Source organism: Camelina sativa, chromosome 17, assembly GCF_030686135.1.
Source record: "Camelina sativa cultivar CO46 ecotype springtype chromosome 17, ASM3068613v1".
Lineage (NCBI taxonomy): Eukaryota > Viridiplantae > Streptophyta > Magnoliopsida > Brassicales > Brassicaceae > Camelina > Camelina sativa.
The window spans coordinates 13,090,095-13,109,185 of record NC_141896.1 but is presented as its reverse complement, the minus strand read 5'-3'; the positions used below and the strand labels follow the sequence as shown (position 1 = coordinate 13,109,185).

The 19,091-nt window shown below is 41.9% G+C and overlaps 1 non-coding gene across 1 annotated transcript; it reads right to left on the bottom strand.

Annotated features, from left to right (window-relative positions):
- Window positions 1-9,304: 9,304 nt before the first annotated feature.
- LOC147923632 (small nucleolar RNA R71) lies at window positions 9,305-9,411 on the bottom strand. The gene has a single exon (XR_015587879.1). It is a non-coding gene; the product is annotated as a small nucleolar RNA R71 (small nucleolar RNA).
- Between the last annotated feature and the right edge of the window lie 9,680 nt (window positions 9,412-19,091).

Genomic DNA, 19,091 nt, shown 5'->3' with positions numbered 1-19,091 from the left:
ATGAGACCACTAGTTGTAGTTTATTTATATATATATATATATATATATATTATTTATTATTTATTAAAAAAAAAAAGGTCGGTCGTTTCATTTTGGTATCAGAGCCATTACGGTTCTAGGTTTGGGTTCACTAGGCTTTGTGCTGTAGATGTTTGGGATTGCATGTCTTGATTGATTATGTGAGTTAGTCAATTGTGTGTGGCATGGAGTCTTAGAACATCCTCTTCGAGCCGACAGTGTGATTCCACGGTGAGTTTGTGTTTTTGTGTTATGTTAAGATTGCTTGTTAGCCTATGTTCTTGGAAGTGCAGTGGTTAAAGGTGTTTGAGTTGTTGGTCGTGGACGGGGACATGGTCATGGTCATGTTCGGGTGGGTCCCGAGGCCAGCGAGTGTGGGGTCCAGAGTTCCACGAGGAGGTACGTCAGAGGGTCGCAAGCATATCAGGAGGGACCAGAGGGGGTTAGCCGGTGAGCGTGCCGGGGGTGCTGGGAACCCAGAGGTGGGGTTGCAGCAGGTGTAGCCCAGGGTTGGGATGATCGCTTGGCGGATCTGTTGGCATGCTGGTGGAGCGGTTACCGAGAGGGGTACCAGTGCAGGCTCCAGTTGTACCTCATGTGGCGGGGTGCAGCCAAGGGCTGCGGATGTTGAGGAGTTTTCATCCTATGTTAAGAGGATGGAGCAGTTGTAGATGACCGGTATGAGATTATTCTCAAGAGGTATCGGGCCTAGAGAGGCGGATAGGTGGACGTATGCAGTTGGAGCATATATTTTCTCTGTTTGGTGGGTAATCCAGTGGGATATTATAAGTTGAGTGGGGAGGTGTAATATTGAAATGTTATACTCTGACCACAGGAAGTACTTTTGGTCGGGAGATATTTATAGTGATTAAGGATTGTTTCTCCTGAGGGGATGGTGATTCTCCTGAATACCGATAGCTCGAGGGGCTGGGGGCTCCGAGAGTGGCAGAGGGGATTATGTTCTCCTGAGGGGATGAGTAGTTCCCATGATACCGAGATCTTGAGGATTGTGGTCCAAGAGTGAGACGGTATAACTCGAAGACGCTGGTCTGAGAGTGAAATCGGTATGGCTTGAAGGTTGCGACCTAAGGGTGGTGGATTTGGGAGCAAGCAATACCTAGGACGTGAGTATAAACAACCCGATTGAATGTTGACCTCGAGGGATTGACGGTGGTTTAATCTCGGGCTTTAGATGTGTTGACCAATAAGTCATGTTTTTATAAACCAGAGCGGTTATGAATGTGTGGCTGTTTTGCCAGGATTGTGAGGCCGATAGTGCTGCAGTCCCGGGAAGGGGAGCTACAACAGGTGTGAGCTGGGAAAGGCATGTTTGCCAGATTCATAAGTTCACGAGAAGCCTTCATAGCAGGATAATCTAATCGTTGCGACGATGTTGGATTACGTTCATTCGAGGTGGACAGGGGTGCAAGATTCAAGGTTTTGGTAAGCTTGCTGAGGGAGACAAGGCAAGAGGTTTGAGTTGGCGGCTTGCAAAACATTTGATGCGGTGAATCAGAATGTGCGAACGTATGGTACTTGTTTGTTTTATTACGTTTGTATTGATGATTTGCTGTGGAGAATTGCTAAGCGAAAAGATAACTTTGTAAAAAGCTATCTTGTGGAAGTTTTCCTAAGAAACAAGTTACTAGAGGTTCTTCAATGGACAAGAGATGTTGATATCCGAGTAGTGGTGTGTTGATGTCGGCTTACTTGATTTTTTGTTTAGTAGAACTGAAGACGCAGCTAGAGGATTTGTTGAGCAGGGGACTCTTTTGTCATATCACTTCACTGTGGGGAGCGTCGGTGTTCGTCAAGAAGAAGGACGAGGTATGGGTTTATGATTTTGTGGCGATGTCGTTTAGGTTGACTAACGCACCAGCAGTGTTTATGAGGTTGATGAACAGCGTGTTTCAGGAGTTTCTGGACGTGTCTGTCATCATTTTCATCGACGTTATCCTAGTATTTTCTAAGAGTCTTGAAGAGCATGCAGTGCATTTGAGAGCAGTTCTGGAGAAGCTGCGGGAGCAGAAGTTGTTTGCCAAGTTGAGCAAGTGTAGTTTTTGGCAGCATGAGATGGCTTTCTGGGTCACATTGTTTCTGCTGAGGGGGTTTCTGTTGATCCAGAGAAGATTCAGGCTATCAGAGATTGGCCTAGACCGCAGAATGCCACAGAGATCAGGAGTTTCCTTGGGTTGGCATGTTACTACAGGAGGTTTGTGCAGGGTTTGCGAGCAGAGCACGTCCTATGACTAAGTTGACAGGGAAGGATGTTCCTTTTGTATGGTCACAGGAGTGTGAGGAGGGCTTTGAGAGCCATAAGGAGATGTTGACTACTGCGCCAGTGTTGGCTTTGCCTGAGCAGGAGGAACCCTATGTGGTTTATACAGATGCATCTAGAGTTGGTTTGGGGTGTGTTCTGATGCAGCATGGGGAGGTGATTGCCTACGCTTCGTGGCAGTTATGGGTGCATGAGGGCAACTATCCTACTCATGATTTGGAGATGGGTGCTGTAGTTTTTGCCCTGAAGATTTGGAGATCTTATCTTTATGGTGCAAAGGTACAGGTGTTTACAGATCATAAGAGCCTGAAGTATATATTCACTCAGTCTGAGCTGAATTTGAGACAGAGGCGGTGGATAGAGCTTGTGGCGGATTATGATTTGGAGATAGCCTATCATCCTGGTAAGGCTAACACGGTTGCAGATGCTCTGAGTCGGAAGAGGGTAGCTTCGACTCAAGAGCAGGAGATGGAGTCTCTGGTAGGGGAGATCAGTGCTTTGAGCTTGTGTGCTGTTTCACAGGAATCGTTGGGTTTGGAAGCAGTTGATAGAGCAGATCTTATGAGTAGGGTGCGGTTGGCTCAGGAGAAGGATTTGGGGCTAGTGAATGCCTCTAAGGATGTGGATTCAGAGTATCAGGTCTCAGATAATGGTACTATCTTGGTGTACGGTCGGATTTGTGTGCCCAAGGATGAGGAGTTGAGGCAGGAGATTCTGAGAGAGGCTCATGCGAGCAAGTTATCTATTCATCCAGGAGCGACTAAGATGTACCGTGACCTCAAGAGGTATTATCATTGGGTCGGGATGAAGAAGGATGTGGCTAGTTGGGTTTCGAGGTGCGATGTGTGTCAGCTAGTGAAGGCTGAGCATCAGGTTCCTGGCGGTTTACTGAAGAGTTTACCCATTCCTGAGTCGAAGTGGGATATGATCACCATGGATTTTGTGGTAGGATTGCTAGTGTCACGGACCTTTGATGCTATTTGGGTAATTGTGGACCGGTTGACTAAGTCAATACATTTTCTAGCCATTAAGAAGACTGATGGAGCAGCGGTCTTGGCTAAGAAGTATGTGAGAGAGATAGTCAAATTGCATGGGGTGCCAGTGAGCATTGTGTCTGATAGGGATTCTAAGTTCACTTCGGTGTTCTGGAAGACATTTCAGGCAGAGATGGGCACTAAGGTGCATATGAGTACAGCTTATCATCCCCAGACAGATGGACAATCTGAGAGGACGATCCAGACACTGGAGGATTTGCTGAGGATGTGTGTATTGGATTGGGGTGGCCATTGGGCAGATCACTTGAACCTGGTAGAGTTTGCTTACAACAACAGTTACCAGGCGAGTATTAAGATGGCTCCTTATGAGGCTTTGTATGGGAGACCATGTCGTACACCATTATGCTGGACTCAGGTGGGGGAGAGGAGCATGTTTGGTGCTAGTTTTGTTCAGGAGACCTCATAGAAGATTCGGGTTCTCAAGCTGAACATGAAGGAGGCTCAGGATAGGCAGAGGAGTTATGCCGATAGGAGGAGGAGAGATCTTGAGTTTCAGGTAGGAGACAGAGTGTACCTCAAGATGGCCATGTTGCGGGGTCTGAACAGGTCATTGTCAGAGACTAAGTTGAGTCCAAGGTATATGGGTCCATTCAGAGTGATTGAGCGGGTTGGACCATTGGCATATAGACTGGAGTTACCCGAGGTTATGTGTGCATTCCATAAGGTTTTTCATGTGTCTATGTTGCGGAAGTGTCTCCGTGAGGGTGAGAGAGTGTTGGCTAAGATTCCTGAGGATCTTCAGCCTAACATGACTTTTGAGGCGAGACCAGTGAGGGTTCTCGAGAGGAGGATCAAGGAACTTCGGAAGAAGAAGATTCCTTTGATGAGAGTCCTGTGGGACTGTGATGGTGTTGAGGAGCAGACTTGGGAGCCTGAGGCAAAGATGAAAGCAAGGTTCAAGAAGTGGTATGAGAAGCAAGCCGCGACTTGAGCTTGTTTAGCCTGGTTCCATCTGTAATCCGTGGCTGGAGCGGGAATGGAGTATTCTAGCCCATCTCTCTTGTTTACTCGGTCGCTTGGGGTGGTTGGTTGTGCGACTCAGTAACAAGATGAGGTGGTGCTCGGGGTACAAAGTTTCCGTGAGGCAGGGTTTTTGGAGGAAAGTTTTCTTGAAATAGAAGTTTCCAAAAGTAGAAAGTTTCCAAAAATGGAAAGTGCTAAATATGGAAAGTTTTACGGGAGTTAGAATTTGTCCATTTTAGCGGTGGAGAGCCTTGGAGGGGCTTGTGTGTGGCCTTAGTGGCGGACTTTCGAGTCAGTGTGCCCGTGTGTGGCGGTCTTTTTAGACATTGTGTGGCCTTTGTGGCGGGCTGTTTAGCCGTGTGTGGCCTTTGTGGCGGGCTGTTTAGCCGTGTGTGGCCTTTGTGGCAGGCTGTTTAGCCAATTTCATGGCCTTTGTGGCGGGCTGTTTAGCCAGAGTGTCTTTGTGACAGTCCTTCGAGACATATGGTCTTTGTGACGGTCCTTCGGGACGAGTGGCCTTAGTGGCGGTCCTCTTTAGGATATTTGTTTGGCCTTGTGGCGGTCCTCTTTAGGACATTTGTTTGGCCTTGGTGGCGGTCCTCTTTAGGACATTTGTTTGGCCTTGGTGGCGGTCCTCTTTAGGACATTTTGTTTGGCCTTGGTGGTGGTCCTCTTTAGTGCATTTTGTTTGGCCTTGGTGGCGGCCCTTGTGGCATGTATATGATCCTTGTGTGGTCATGAGGTATTCCAGTGAGGGGATATGTGGTTGGTAGGACATTGAGATGTTTTACGCGAGCCACGAGAAGGAAACCTAGATAGGGATAGGACTCAGACATGTTCAGAATCGTTTGCTCGCGACTCATGGGGGACTTTGGTTCTCCTAGTACTGCCATATTCAGAGACTTTGTGGCTTGGGAGTATGATTGGTATATCGACTTCGGATGAAGGTCTGGAGGCGCGCTGTAGGGTGATGACCCGAGAGACGAGTTTGGATTTTTCCTTATATATTATGGCATGCGGGTTTAGGCCCGATGAGGAGCCAACATTTGGCATGCAGACTTAGGTCTGATGAGGAGCCAATAAGAACTCAAGGTCTAGGCCTATGAGTAAAGGAAAGTCCAAAAGTCGAGAGCAAATGACGCCTGGAGCGTGAGTCTATCACCTACAGGTGACCTTCTGCAGATCGGTCGGAGGAGTGCGGGCCGTGGAGACGGTTGCACGGGAGTCCTTGGCTGATGGTTGTTCGAGATTCGAGGACGAATCTAGATTGGTGGGGGAGAATTGTAACACCCGCAAACCTTTTATTGGTATTTTGGTGAGGGTGTCGATCGACACCACAGGAGGTGTCCATCGACACTAGTTGTAGTCGGTTTCGTCGGTTCAATTTTTAATCGTCCGGTTTGCGTGGTTTATTTAGGAAATCCCTAAAATCAAGTTGTTAGAGGGGGGAAAACGACCTAGGGTCGTGTTTTTGTGTTGTTTCTCCGCTTTTAGAGAAAAACAAAAGAGAGAGTTGGTTCTTGAGCTTTTGAGAGAGATTGGTGAGATTCCTTGCTGTTCTTTGGAGATCTAAGGCTGGGAAGGTGCTAGAAGCTTGCTAGGAGTGAGAGAATTCGTTCTTATTGGTCAGAATCTTTCTGCAGAGATGAGTGCATGACCATGGCTAATCTAAGCCTTTGATTCCCTTGTTCTTGCTTGTTTGTGTGTTTTTCTTGCTGGGATTGGTTGATACAGGTTCCTACGGATGTATAAGGCTTGGGTTTCGAGTATTGGACGATTTGGAGGAGATTTGGGAGTGAGATTCGACTCTCGACTTCGCGCGGATGGCAGTTGCAGAAGGAGTGTCGATCGACACCACTTGGTGTCGGTCGACACCAGCAAATTGGGCATCGATCGACACTGTGGGGTAGTGTCGGTCGACACCAAGGCCAGTGTCGATCGACACTTGACTTGTGTCGGTCGACACCTCCCTTCCAGCGAGATGATGTTTGATTTCCTGCTTTGTGTGTTTTGTGTGATGCTTGTTGGAACTTTGGAATCATTGTTGCTTGTGTGTATAGCCCAGTAGATGGGAGGATTGCCTCACTGAGTGTTTATCAAATACTCATGCATCCCAATTTGTGTTTGTGGTGCAGGTAAAGGCAAAGTGTGATCGTGGAATCAAGGCAATGAAGAGGACGATGTTCTAGGGACTCGATTGGATGTTGTCTAGCATTGTTAGGTTGCTAGAATTGAGTCATTAGAAACATTGCTTGGTTGCTGCTTCCTTGTTTCTTGTTGTTTGGTATTTGGATATTGCTTATGCTATGATATTGGATTATTATTGGATTATTATTGGTTTATTATTGGATATTGGTTTTGTTATTCCGCTGTTGATTGTGAATGTGGTTAGGTGGCTAGTGGATATGGGACCTGATGTTCATATATTTTACCTTGTTTTCCCTTAGTTTTTATTCACATCTTTTGGATCTTTTGCTATCCATTTTAACCATTATTGCATAGCTTTAGGACCAATCATGCATTAGAGTTTAGTTGCATTGCATTTGCATCTTTTCATGCATAAACAGGTGATTTTGGAGCTTAAGGAGCATGGAAGCAATGGAGAAGAGATGTGAAGCAATCATGAGGAGGAAACAAGGGAGTTAAGGCTGAAGAACCAAGGTCCAGAGTCCAACTCGACCGCACACTCGACCAGACACTCGACCGTGTGCTGAGGAGGACTCGACCGAGTGGAGGATGCACGAGAGAAGCCAGCTCGACCAGCCACTCGACCGAGCACTGGTCGAGTTGACCGAGCCGTTGACTACTTTGACTTTTTGTATTTTTAGGGCTTCCACCTCCTCTCCTATATAAAGCCTTGTACCTGCAGCCAAAGGAGTCCAGCTTTTTATATATTCTCTAAACCTAGTTTTTACCCATTTAGGAATTATTCTTTTTGCACTTTTATTTTTTTTCTTAGATCTTGTACTTGAAAAAGACTAAATTCCTCAATATTGTTGGTTTCATAACTTTCTTAATATTGAGAATTTGAGTTTGATCCTTTCATCAATATTGAAGATCTTTGTTTCTTCTTTCTAATAATGCAAGTTTCAATATTTTCTGGGTTTTTGACTTTGTTCATCATGTATTGTTGTGAGTAGTTTGCTTAGGATCTTGAGGATGGGTTAGGATGGATTGATCTTGTGGTTTGTGTGATTTGGTCAAGCTTGATTGTTGTAGATCTCTTCTAGGCTAGATGTTCTTAATGCTGATCCTATATCTGAGAGGGTAGGATCTGATTTCAAGCTTCTTAGCATCACACCAATGTTTAAGAAGCATAGATAAGGCTAGATCTAGAGCTTACCATTAGGCTTGCTAAGAGATTAGAGGTCTTGTTTGGTTTGAGATGTATTGCTTAATGCCTGCTTGTGTAGATTCTTTACTGTGTGAGAACAAGTCTAGAAATGCATAGGTTTGATTGTTTCTTGCCATGAGAGAGGAAGAAACTTGTCTTAGATTTATATGTCTAGAGGTTAACTCAAAGTTTGGTTGAAATTTGTTAACCAAGTTAGATAACCACAATGATTAGTTCATCCCATGAATGGCCTCAGGACCTTCTTTGTTTATTGATATCTAAGTCTTAATCATGCTGCTTGCTTGTTGTTTGATTCGTATTTGCATTGCTCTGTTTTTATTGTGTTGCTCTGTTTCCCGGATTATTCTAGCTCGACCCTGTACTCGACCTACACTCGGTCGAGTGCTTGCTCGAGTTCATCCCCAGAACTCTTGTTTATGATTTGTGATTGTCCTATTTCATTCCTGTTTCATTCCAGTTGCATACATTTAGTTTTCAGTTCATTGATTGTCTTGCATTAGTTCATTAGTAGTAGTTTCTATTTATGTTCTTGCTTCATTACTGTTACAATCATTCAGTTTCATTTGCATTTAGTTCTTAGTTCTTGTAGTTTACTTTCTGTATCTTTACATTTTCATCTTAGGATTGTTAGTGACAAGCAATCTTTACATTTGTCTTAACTTAGATTCATATGCATATCTTAATTGCTCACAAACACTCATTTAGGATTGATACCTCTTATACTGCAACAGCATAAGGGAAATTGAAACACCCATCCATCATTCCATTCATATCTCACCATTGCATACATTCATCATCATCATTCACCCACCATAAAAACCTTGTTTCAATTTGGCGCCGTTGCCCATTTGAGTGTGTTTTTGTGACATTTAGGATCCATATTAGTCTAAGATTAATTTCGTTTATACACTTGAATCTTCTGTTGCTGGGTTGAAGTTCCATTTCAGGTACCACTCGACCAGTCACTCAACCACCACTCGACCGAGCAGTGATCGAGCACTTGATCGAGTCAGACGCCGTGTACGTTTGGACACCACTTCCCAGTCAACTTGACAGCCCAGACGAGCCTGAGCTCAATTGTGAACATGTTCGAGTCTGTACTCGCGTTTGTTGATGCACACAAGGTCTAAGGGGAAAGACAATCTTCAAAGGCCTATTGACAACATCCATAGGAAGCAAAAGGGTTTGGGAAATCAGAGAAAAAGGGTAGTTCAAGTTCAGCAAGAGGATCCAGTGATCATGGAGCAACAAGCTAACCATGAGCAGAGACCTAGGCACATTGGTGCTGGAGATGCACCCAACACCCACAACCAAAGGGCTGGTATTGTGCCTCCAACAGTGCCAAACAACAACTTTGAGATCAACAGTGGATTGATCTCCATGATTCAAGCTAACAAGTTCCATGGGTTGCCAATGGAGGATCCACTAGATCACCTTGATGAGTTTGACAGAATCTGTGGTCTTACAAAGATCAATGGAGTGACTGAAGATGGATTCAAGTTGAGGCTCTTCCCATTCTCACTTGGAGATAAGGCACACCTTTGGGAGAAGACTCTTCCTACTGGAGCAATAACCACATGGGATGCTTGCAAGAAGGCTTTCTTAGCCAAATTCTTCTCCAATGCAAGGATTGCTAGATTGAGGAATGAAATTTATGGATTTGCTCAAAGAAACAATGAAAGCTTTTGTGAAGCATGGGAGAGGTTCAAAGGATTTCAGACTCAATGTCTTCATCATGGCTTCAGCAATGAGTCACTCTTGAGCACATTGTATAGAGGAGTGCTTCCCAAGATTAGGATGCTTCTTGACACAGCTTCTAATGGCAACTTCCTAAACAAGAATGTGGAAGAAAGCTGGGAATTAGTTGAGAATCTTGCTCAGTCAAATGGCAACTATAATGAGGACTATGACAGAACCATAAGGTCAACATCAACTGATCAAGAGGACAAGTATAAGAAGGACTTGAAGATGGTCAATGAGAAGCTTGACAAGATCCTTCTTAGCCAACAAAAGTCTATTCACTTCATTGGTGAAGAAGATGTTCCAGTTCAAGAGGGGGAGACTGAATTTGCTGAGTTGTGCTACATGCAAAATCAGGGAGGATTCAAAGGCTACAACCAAGGGGGTTTCAAGAACAACAATCTCTCTTATAGGAATACCAATGTGGCTAATCCTCAAGACCAAGTCTATCCACCTCAACAGCCTCAACAACAACAAAACTACATCCCCAAACAACAACATCAAGTGTTCCAGCCTCAGTTGTGTCCCCCACCAGGGTTTCAGACTAACCAAGGCCAAGAACAAGACTTAAGAGCAATGATGCAACAATTGTTGATTGGACAAACACAAGGTAAGATTGAGGAAGCCAAACAATTTGCTGAGTTGAACCAAAGGTTAACATCTACAATGATCTGAATATGAAGTTTGAGGGTCTTAATTCAAGAGTGAAGTATATGGAAAGTAATATAGCCTCTACTTCAGCTCCAAAACCCAACCAACTCCCTGGAAAAGTTGTTCAAAATCCAAGGGAGTTCACAGCCAAAGCCATTCAAATTCATGAGGAAGAAGTCACTGAGGACAGTGAAGTCCAATTTTGGGGGAATTCATTAGTTACTGAAGGCCCAAGTGACGTTTGTGCAAAGCAACAGGAGCTTGCACGCGAACTCGACCAGGAACTCGAGCAGCCACCCGACCGAGTGCATGCTCGAGTGGTCGATCGAGCTGGAGACTCCGAAGCTGTCAAGCCTACTAAGTACATTCCTCCTGCTTACAAGCCTCCACTACCATTCCATGGGCGTTTCAAAGCACAGAAGATCAAGGAGTTAAGGGAAATAATTGAGAAAAAGGAGATGTTGGCTAAGCAACAAGAGGAAGAAAGGGTTTTGAAAGAAGAAGCTTTGGTTGAGAAAAAGGAACAAGTGTCAGCCATTCAAGAGATCATCATAGCTTACCAAAAAGAGGAGAGAGGACCTGCCTTGGAACAGTATGAACCATATCCTCTCTATAGGGATTTTCTGCTTGATTTGTCAAAAAAGAAGGCTCAAGCTCAAGATGAGAAGGATCTTGAGAACCTTGGAGGAGTGATCATCCCACTTAAGCTTAAGGATCCAGGGCCATTCTATCTGCCTTGCACAATCAGTTACCTCCACTACAATCAATGCCTTTGTGATTTGGGAGCTTCAACAAGTGTGATGCTATACTCCATAGCTCAAAAGCTTGGGAGAACTGATTTCAAATCCACCAACCTCCATGTTTGCCTAGCTGATGGGACAAACAGAGAAGTAATTGGAAGGTTGGAGAATGTCCCACTCAAGATAGGGAAGGCAAGGGTTCATACAGATTTTGTGGTAATGGAGATGAACAAGGAGCCTGGAGATCCAATCATCCTTGGGAGGCCATTCTTGGCCACTGTTGGAGCAGTTATAGATGTCAAGGAAGATCTTGTGACCTTGAACATTGCTGAAGATGTAGTTATGAAGTTCAACATCTACAATCCAACCAACCTTCCCACCATTTATGACCAGCCTTTTACTATCAAGGACAAAGGTCGTCAAGGAGGCTTAAGTGATAAGGTAACTCCAAAGGCTGAGCTCTCACTTCAAGAGGATTCTTTGGAAAAGCTTAAGAGGTCAGTTCAAGAGCTGACTAGTATGGTTGAGGATCTCCAAGTTAAGCTGAACAAGGGGTCTTTGAGGAAAGCAAGACCAAGGCTCAAAATCAAGAAGAAGTATGGTTTGTGTGCTAAGGGTGAGGTGATCAAGGATCAACTTCACAGTGACCAAGAGGTTCCAGGGAGGATTTCATCACCTCCTTGGTATCTAGATCAAGTCTAAGAAGGAAACCAAAGTCAAGCTTAGTGACTTTAAACAAGCTCACTAGGGAGGAAGTCCCTAAGGTATCCTTTGTAAATATGCTTTAATTTCTTAGTAGTTTTGATGTGTTTTCTTTTATGTTTTTGTTGGACATGCCTTTTAGTGAGAATGTAGTTGGTTAAAGAGAGATGTGGACTTAGAGAAGGAGACTCGCAAGCCCACTCGACCAGGCCATGAGAGGTACTCGGCCGAGCTAGATAAGAATTGAGGCCCATTCGATTCCCATTCTTCTAGAATGATCGAGTGGAGGGAAGAACAAGGAGAAAAATTTTGAAATTTCAAATTTGGTCAAGGTGCTCGACCACGTGCTGGTCGAGTGTGGGGTCGAGTGGCAGCCAAAAGCAAGTCAAAGATTCCCAATTCAAATTTGAATGGTATGGACGCTCCACCCTTGTCTCATTGTCCCCTTAGCTTCTTTATATAGTCCTTGCACGAGATTATACTTCTCATATTCTCTCATTTGCTCAAAACATTTAAATTCAAGCTTTAAAATCTTTTTCAAAGTTCATCTCTTGCTCAAGCTTTGTTCTTTCAAGTTTTTGGGTCACTAACCTATTAACTTTGAGCTTTGAGTCTATTCCCTTCAGTTTCTTTTGAAAATGTCTTCCAAGATAACCAAGAAGTCTCACCAAACCGCTGCAAGCTCCATGGAACGTCGTGATACTGACCTTGAATCAAGAGGTGAAGCTGGGAGAGCCACTCGACGGACCATTCGATCGACCACTCGACCGAGTGGTGGTTCGAGCAGCCGGTCGAGCCAGGTGCCGTGTCCAAGGAGAGAGCCAGTTGAGGAAGATCCTGAGAGGACTGAAAGTGAGGAGGAAAGAGAGCCTACTCTCAATGAGTTTATGAGGAGACACAAGGCCAAAGGGAAGAGACCAGCTGTTGAAGTTGAGCAAGAAGAGAGTGAAAGTGAAAGTGAGGAAGAAAGTGAAGAAGAAGAGTTGATGGATGATGGAGAGGCTGAGTCTTGTGGGCTGTCAAAGAGGCAGCTTTATGATGCTTTCATGAGGATGGAGTTCTTGGGAACTAGGTATCCACATAAGGAGACCATGGAGAAGCTTGCCATTGATGAGGATGTGGAATATCTCTTTGAGAAGAGCAATCTCACCAAGTTTATGGGGCTTTGCATGGAGGGCTACAAAGAAGAGAGTTTTTAGTTCATTGCCACTGTCAAGCTGCATACATATGCAAGGAAGAATCCTGATGTTGGAGCTGGGCACATCTCCTTTACTATCAAAGGGAAGAAGCATGAGCTCTCAATGAAGAATATAGCCAATGTGTTTGGTTTTGAGGTTGGGAGCAAGAGGAGTTTGATGGTTCCAAGAGAAGAGTTGTATGCTGTGTGGGAAACCATTGGGGACAACAAGCTCTACTCATCCTCCAACTCCAAGAGCTCAAGGATAAGGAGCCCAGTCCTAAGGTACTTCCACAAAGCTCTTGCCAACACCTTCTTTGCAAGGAAAGAAACTGGGAACATCAATGAGGGAGAGCTAAAGATGATTGACTTGGCTCTTAATGGAGTGATCTTTCAAGCAAGGAATGGTACCATCATCCTTGGGAGCACAGTGGAGACTGACCTAGGAATGGTGCTCATTGACCACATGATTCAATTGAGAAGTTGGGTAGGAAAGTTGGAGAACAAAGGGTCAAGAGGAGCACTTACCATTGGAGGCATCATCACTCCAATCCTTCAAGCTGCTAAAGTTCCACTTAGAGGAGAAAGTGTCTCACCAAGATGGATTGACTCAAGCTACCTCACTTCTACTCTCATCCTAGCCAAGGAGATGCATCAAGGGAACCACATCTTCAACTTTGAGCTTCCAACACTTGGGAAAAAGCAATTCATATTGCCTAACCAAGAGCTCACCACCATTCAAGAAGGAGCCAACATTGACTTTTGGCCAGCTGAGGAGCATTAGTTTGATGGAGTAGTTCAACCTAGAGTTGAGGAAGCTGGGAATGCACAAGTGGCTGATGGGGATGAGCAGTTCTACTCTGAAGATTATGAGCCCAACCCAAGAGATAGTAGAGGAGTGAGGGAGAATGCCAAGAGGTTAACTCTTTTGCAAAAATGGGGCAAGTGGAATGGGAAGAGGTTTGATAAGCTGAAGAAGAAGGTGACCAACATGGCTAAGTCTATCAAAGGCTTAAAGAAGGAGATTGCTGAGCTGAAGAGTGGAAACTCATCTCCTAGCCATTCAAGCCCTTTGAGGAGAAGTAGCTCAACTAGAGCACTTTCAAGGGTTGCGAATCCTGTGGAACCAGCTAGGGCTTCAATGTATGAGCCAAATCAGAGGAAGAGGAGCTCAAGTACCCGAGAACAACAATTTTCGAGGCACTCGACCGGGTCACTCGAGCACCCACTCGACCGAGCACCTCCAATGCACTCGGCCGAGTACCAGCCTAGATCACCCTATGGTTTCCCACCTCCAGCTGCTTATCCAGGTTATCCATTTTACCCTCCCATCCCACCTCAATACTACATGGATCAAGCTCTCTACCAGCAGTTTTGCCAGCAGCAAGGTCAACATTTTGACACTCGCGGTCCAGCTTGACCCCCCCACTCGGACATGCACTCGACCGAGTCATGGTCGATGGCCATCGTCGAGCTGTCCCAAAGTCCATCTCCAAGTCACCAACAAGACCCCAACTACTCCTATGACAGCATGTAGATGGATGTGGACAACTTCTTCCACAATCCCTAAGGTACCAACATCACCTTACCTTGTAAATACCATTGCATTTGACATTGTGTTTGGTTTTGTTTTTAGTCTTGAATCCTCTTACAAATTTTTTTCACACAGAGGACTGTGTGATTTAAGTTTGGGGGAGGGTTTGAGATAGCATTTGACATTGTGTTTTGTGTTCTTATTTCAAATTTTTATCATCATCATGTTAGCACTTGCATAAGCATCTAAGGCATAGAAAAACCATAAAAATTTGAAAAATTTTGAAAAAATCTTCATAAAAAAAGAGTGTTCATGTAGTTTGCATGCATATTAGGATCTTGTTTAGCATGTTTCATGTAGAATTGTATAATATTTGCATTAGGGATCTATGATGAGTTTGCCCTGTTAGCTAGCTTATTTACTATACTAGGATCAATGCCCAAGTTAATAGTACTTTGATGCTAGTTGAGTAGTTAGAAGCATAAGATTGAACCAAGCCTTGAATTCTTGCATTGCATTTGGTCTAAATTGAAGCATGTTGAGATTTGAAACCATTTCCTATTTATAAGAACCTAATATTGACTTATAATTATCAATGTGTGCATTGCTTTAAACTCATGGATACCATATACATACTTGGATCATCTTTCTCCTTTTTACCACTCTTGTTGATCCAAGTAGCTGATTAAATCATTAAGATCAGTTCCCCTACCCCTAAACCAAACCTTCTTTCAAGCCTTGTTTATTCTTGAGTGTGTGAGGCCTATTTTTGGGATTGAGCTTGGTAGAAAGTGTTAGGTTTGAACTGACAAGAGTAAGACCTTGTGTAGTTCTAGTTTGCATTTTTTCAAACTAGATAGGACTAGGTGGTTCACTTGTTGGATTTGGGACTTGGCTATTATGAAAAGAAAAGAAAGAAAAGAGAAAGAAAAAAAAAAGGGTAGAGTCTTTAAGAGGAGATTGTGTTTAAGCAAAGTCTAGTGAAAGGATGGGAAGTAAAATGTTGTTTAAGATGGTTCTAGTTAATGAAAAGAAAAGGAAGAAAAAAAAAGTTTAGCAAAATGCTTATATGTCTTAAGAATAAGAAGAAAAGAGAACCATAGCAAATAAGTAAGAATCCCCCATCCCACTAGAAAGATCAAATAAGAAAACATCTCCTAAGACTTGAAAACCAAAAGAGAAAAGGGTTAAAGAGAAAAGAAGAAGTAAAGGGTAGCACTAGGATCAATTGAGTTTAGATTGCTAGGATAAACACTTTGGGTGCCTTTGGGTAGACAAGGTTTTGTTCTTGTATGTGTCTAAGTGTTCTTATCTTTAGCATTCTTCTAAAGCTCAATCCATTTTCATGAGAGAACCTTGATATTGACAAGCCCCACTCTAAAAAGAGACCATCATTGTCTCAAAACCCTTTATTACCAAGCCAAATGAGTTTAAGCATTGCATAGGATTGATTCATGTTCTTGTTTAATGAATGTTAAAGGAAATGGTTGATTTGAATGCATGTGGATATCTAAGGCTCAAATCAATAAAGGTTGAGAAATGCTTGTCTAAAGTCTTTAATTCCAGCTCATTCAACTTGCATCATAGTATTAGTAACTTGGACATTGATTCTAGATGGTCTATTTGCAAGCTTTAGGAGCTGAGATCCAACTTTCAAACCTCACTTACCTTCTTATGTCTTGCTTATTTGCTTGAGGGCAAGCAAAGACTAAGTTTGGGGGTGTTGATGTTCATATATTTTACCTTGTTTTCCATTAGTTTATTCACATCTTTTGCATCTTTTGCTATCCATTTTAACCATTATTGCATAGCTTTAGGACCAATCATGCATTAGAGTTTAGTTGCATTGCATTTGCATCTTTTCATGCATAAACAGGTGATTTTGGAGCTTAAGGAGCATGGAAGCAATGGAGAAGAGATGTGAAGCAATCATGAGGAGGAAACAAGGGAGTTAAGGCTGAAGAACCAAGGTCCAGAGTCCAACTCGACCGCACACTCGACCAGACACTCGACCGTGTGCTGAGGAGGACTCGACCGAGTGGAGGATGCACGAGAGAAGCCAGCTCGACCAGCCACTCGACCGAGCACTGGTCGAGTTGACCGAGCCGTTGACTACTTTGACTTTTTGTATTTTTAGGGCTTCCACCTCCTCTCCTATATAAAGCCTTGTACCTGCAGCCACCAAAGGAGTCCAGCTTTTTATATATTCTCTAAACCTAGTTTTTACACATTTAGGAATTATTATTTTTGCACTTTTATTTTTTTTCTTAGATCTTGTACTTGAAAAAGACTAAATTCCTCAATATTGTTGGTTTCATAACTTTCTTAATATTGAGAATTTGAGTTTGATCCTTTCATCAATATTGAAGATCTTTGTTTCATCTTTCTAATAATGCAAGTTTCAATATTTTCTGGGTTTTTGACTTTGTTCATCATGTATTGTTGTGAGTAGTTTGCTTAGGATCTTGAGGATGGGTTAAGATGGATTGATCTTGTGGTTTGTGTGATTTGTCAAGCTTGATTGTTGTAGATCTCTTCTAGGCTAGATGTTCTTAATGCTGATCCTATATCTGAGAGGGTAGGATCTGATTTCAAGCTTCTTAGCATCACACCAATGTTTAAGAAGCATAGATAAGGCTAGATCTAGAGCTTACCATTAGGCTTGCTAAGAGATTAGAGGTCTTGTTTGGTTTGAGATGTATTGCTTAATGCCTGCTTGTGTAGATTCTTTACTGTGTGAGAACAAGTCTAGAAATGCATAGGTTTGATTGTTTCTTGCCATGAGAGTGGAAGAAACTTGTCTTAGATTTATATGTATAGAGGTTAGCTCATAGTTTGCTTGAGATTTGTTGACCAAGTTAGATAACCACAATGATTAGTTCATCCCATGAATCCATCCTCAAGACCTTCTTTGTTTATTGATATCTAAGTCTTAATCATGTTGCTTGCTTGTTGTTTGATTCGTATTTGCATTGCTCTGTTTTTATTGTGTTGCTCTGTTTCCCGGATTATTCTAGCTCGACCCTGTACTCGACCTACACTCGGTCGAGTGCTTGCTCGAGTTTATCCCCAGAACTCTTGTTTATGACTTGTGATTGTCCTATTTCATTCCTGTTTCATTCCAGTTGCATACATTTAGTTTTCAGTTCATTGATTGTCTTGCATTAGTTCATTAGTAGTAGTTTCTATTTCTGTTCTTGCTTCATTACTGTTACAATCATTCAGTTTCATTTGCATTTAGTTCTTAGTTCTTGTAGTTTACTTTCTGCATCTTTACATTTTCATCTTAGGATTGTTAGTGACAAGCAATCTTTACATTTGTCTTAACTTAGATTCATATGCATATCTTAATTGCTCACAAACACTCATTTAGGATTGATACCTCTTATACTACAACAGCATAAGGGGAATTGAAACACCCACCCATCATTCCATTCATATCTCACCATTGCATACATTCATCATCATCATTCACCCACCATAAAAACCTTGTTTCAGGGCCACTAGTTGTAGTTTATTTATATATATATATATTATTTATTATTTATTATAAAAAAGGTCAGTCGTTTCATATAATAAGATCTCACTATTTTTTTAAAAAATAAACAATTATTGCCGGATTATCAATGTAGGTAGATCAACAGCTTTACGTTCTTTCCATTTTTGGAGATTTCTCTATTCGTTGTAGAAGTTGGTTAGAAAGCTTCAATCAGCCTTCAATGTTTGATGCCATGAAAACCATATTTGATTTCACACATCCAAGTTCAAGTTTATCAATGTAACAAGTAACTTTAACTAGATTAAATTCTTGTCAATTTTGTTTTGTTTTTTCCTAGGCTATTTTTATTTATTTGAAGATTAATTCATCATGATTGAAAAAAACTTGTTCACAAAACTAAACTGATAAGATCAAGGGAAGTATTTATCTTTATCGATGGGATCTTGATTGATGAGATCTACATGAGCACAAAGGTAACCAAATACAGACTTTTAAAATCCAAATAGATGTAAACTAGTGATCTGTATAAATATATCTCCGGAAGTTTGTTATGTCTCCTAGATCTGATGGTGTGCGGTTTTTTCATAAACTTACAGCCTAATATTCACAGGCAGAACTGAAATTAGGAGAAAAGGAGATCATTAGAATGTAAACTCAAAACTTTGTAAGAATTTTAATTTTTATTCAAAAAAAAAAAGAAACAAAAAGTGGTATTTTCATTCTTCATGTTCCCTAATATAATGCATATGATTTAGGATAAACACCTCAAATAAAATACTATATTCCCCCTAAAAAAAACTAAAATATACACACCTCAAATAAAATACTATATTCCCCATTTCCCCCTTAAAAAAATATAAAAAAAAACAACATAATAATTTTGTCCTCCACGAAATTGTAAACCAACAAAAATTGGTTATAGGATTTTATTATCAAATGTTCAAATTCAAAACCAAACATATACCAAAAATCAAAATAATAGATTTTGATTTGTAATTTTTAAAAATATTTTGTAATAGTTATTTGTTAATTATGATTAAAAATATTATTAAAATTGTTTTTAATATTTTTGTATACACCACTCCATACTATAGTATAATTTTTACCATTCATAATGGTATGATGTTATGCATACTATTGTATGGTGTTGTGCATACCAATGTTTACTCCATACTACAGTCCACTCTACTCCATACTAAAATGTTAGTATGCACTATATAGTATGGTATGCAACAACCATTCAAAGCCTAGTTCATAATATCGTTATTATAAAATTAAAAAAATAAATCATAATATAGTTGTTGGGTTATATCTGTAACCAATTAAAACCCATGAATTTCTCTAGTAGTAACAAAGCATATTCCCTTTTTTTTATTATT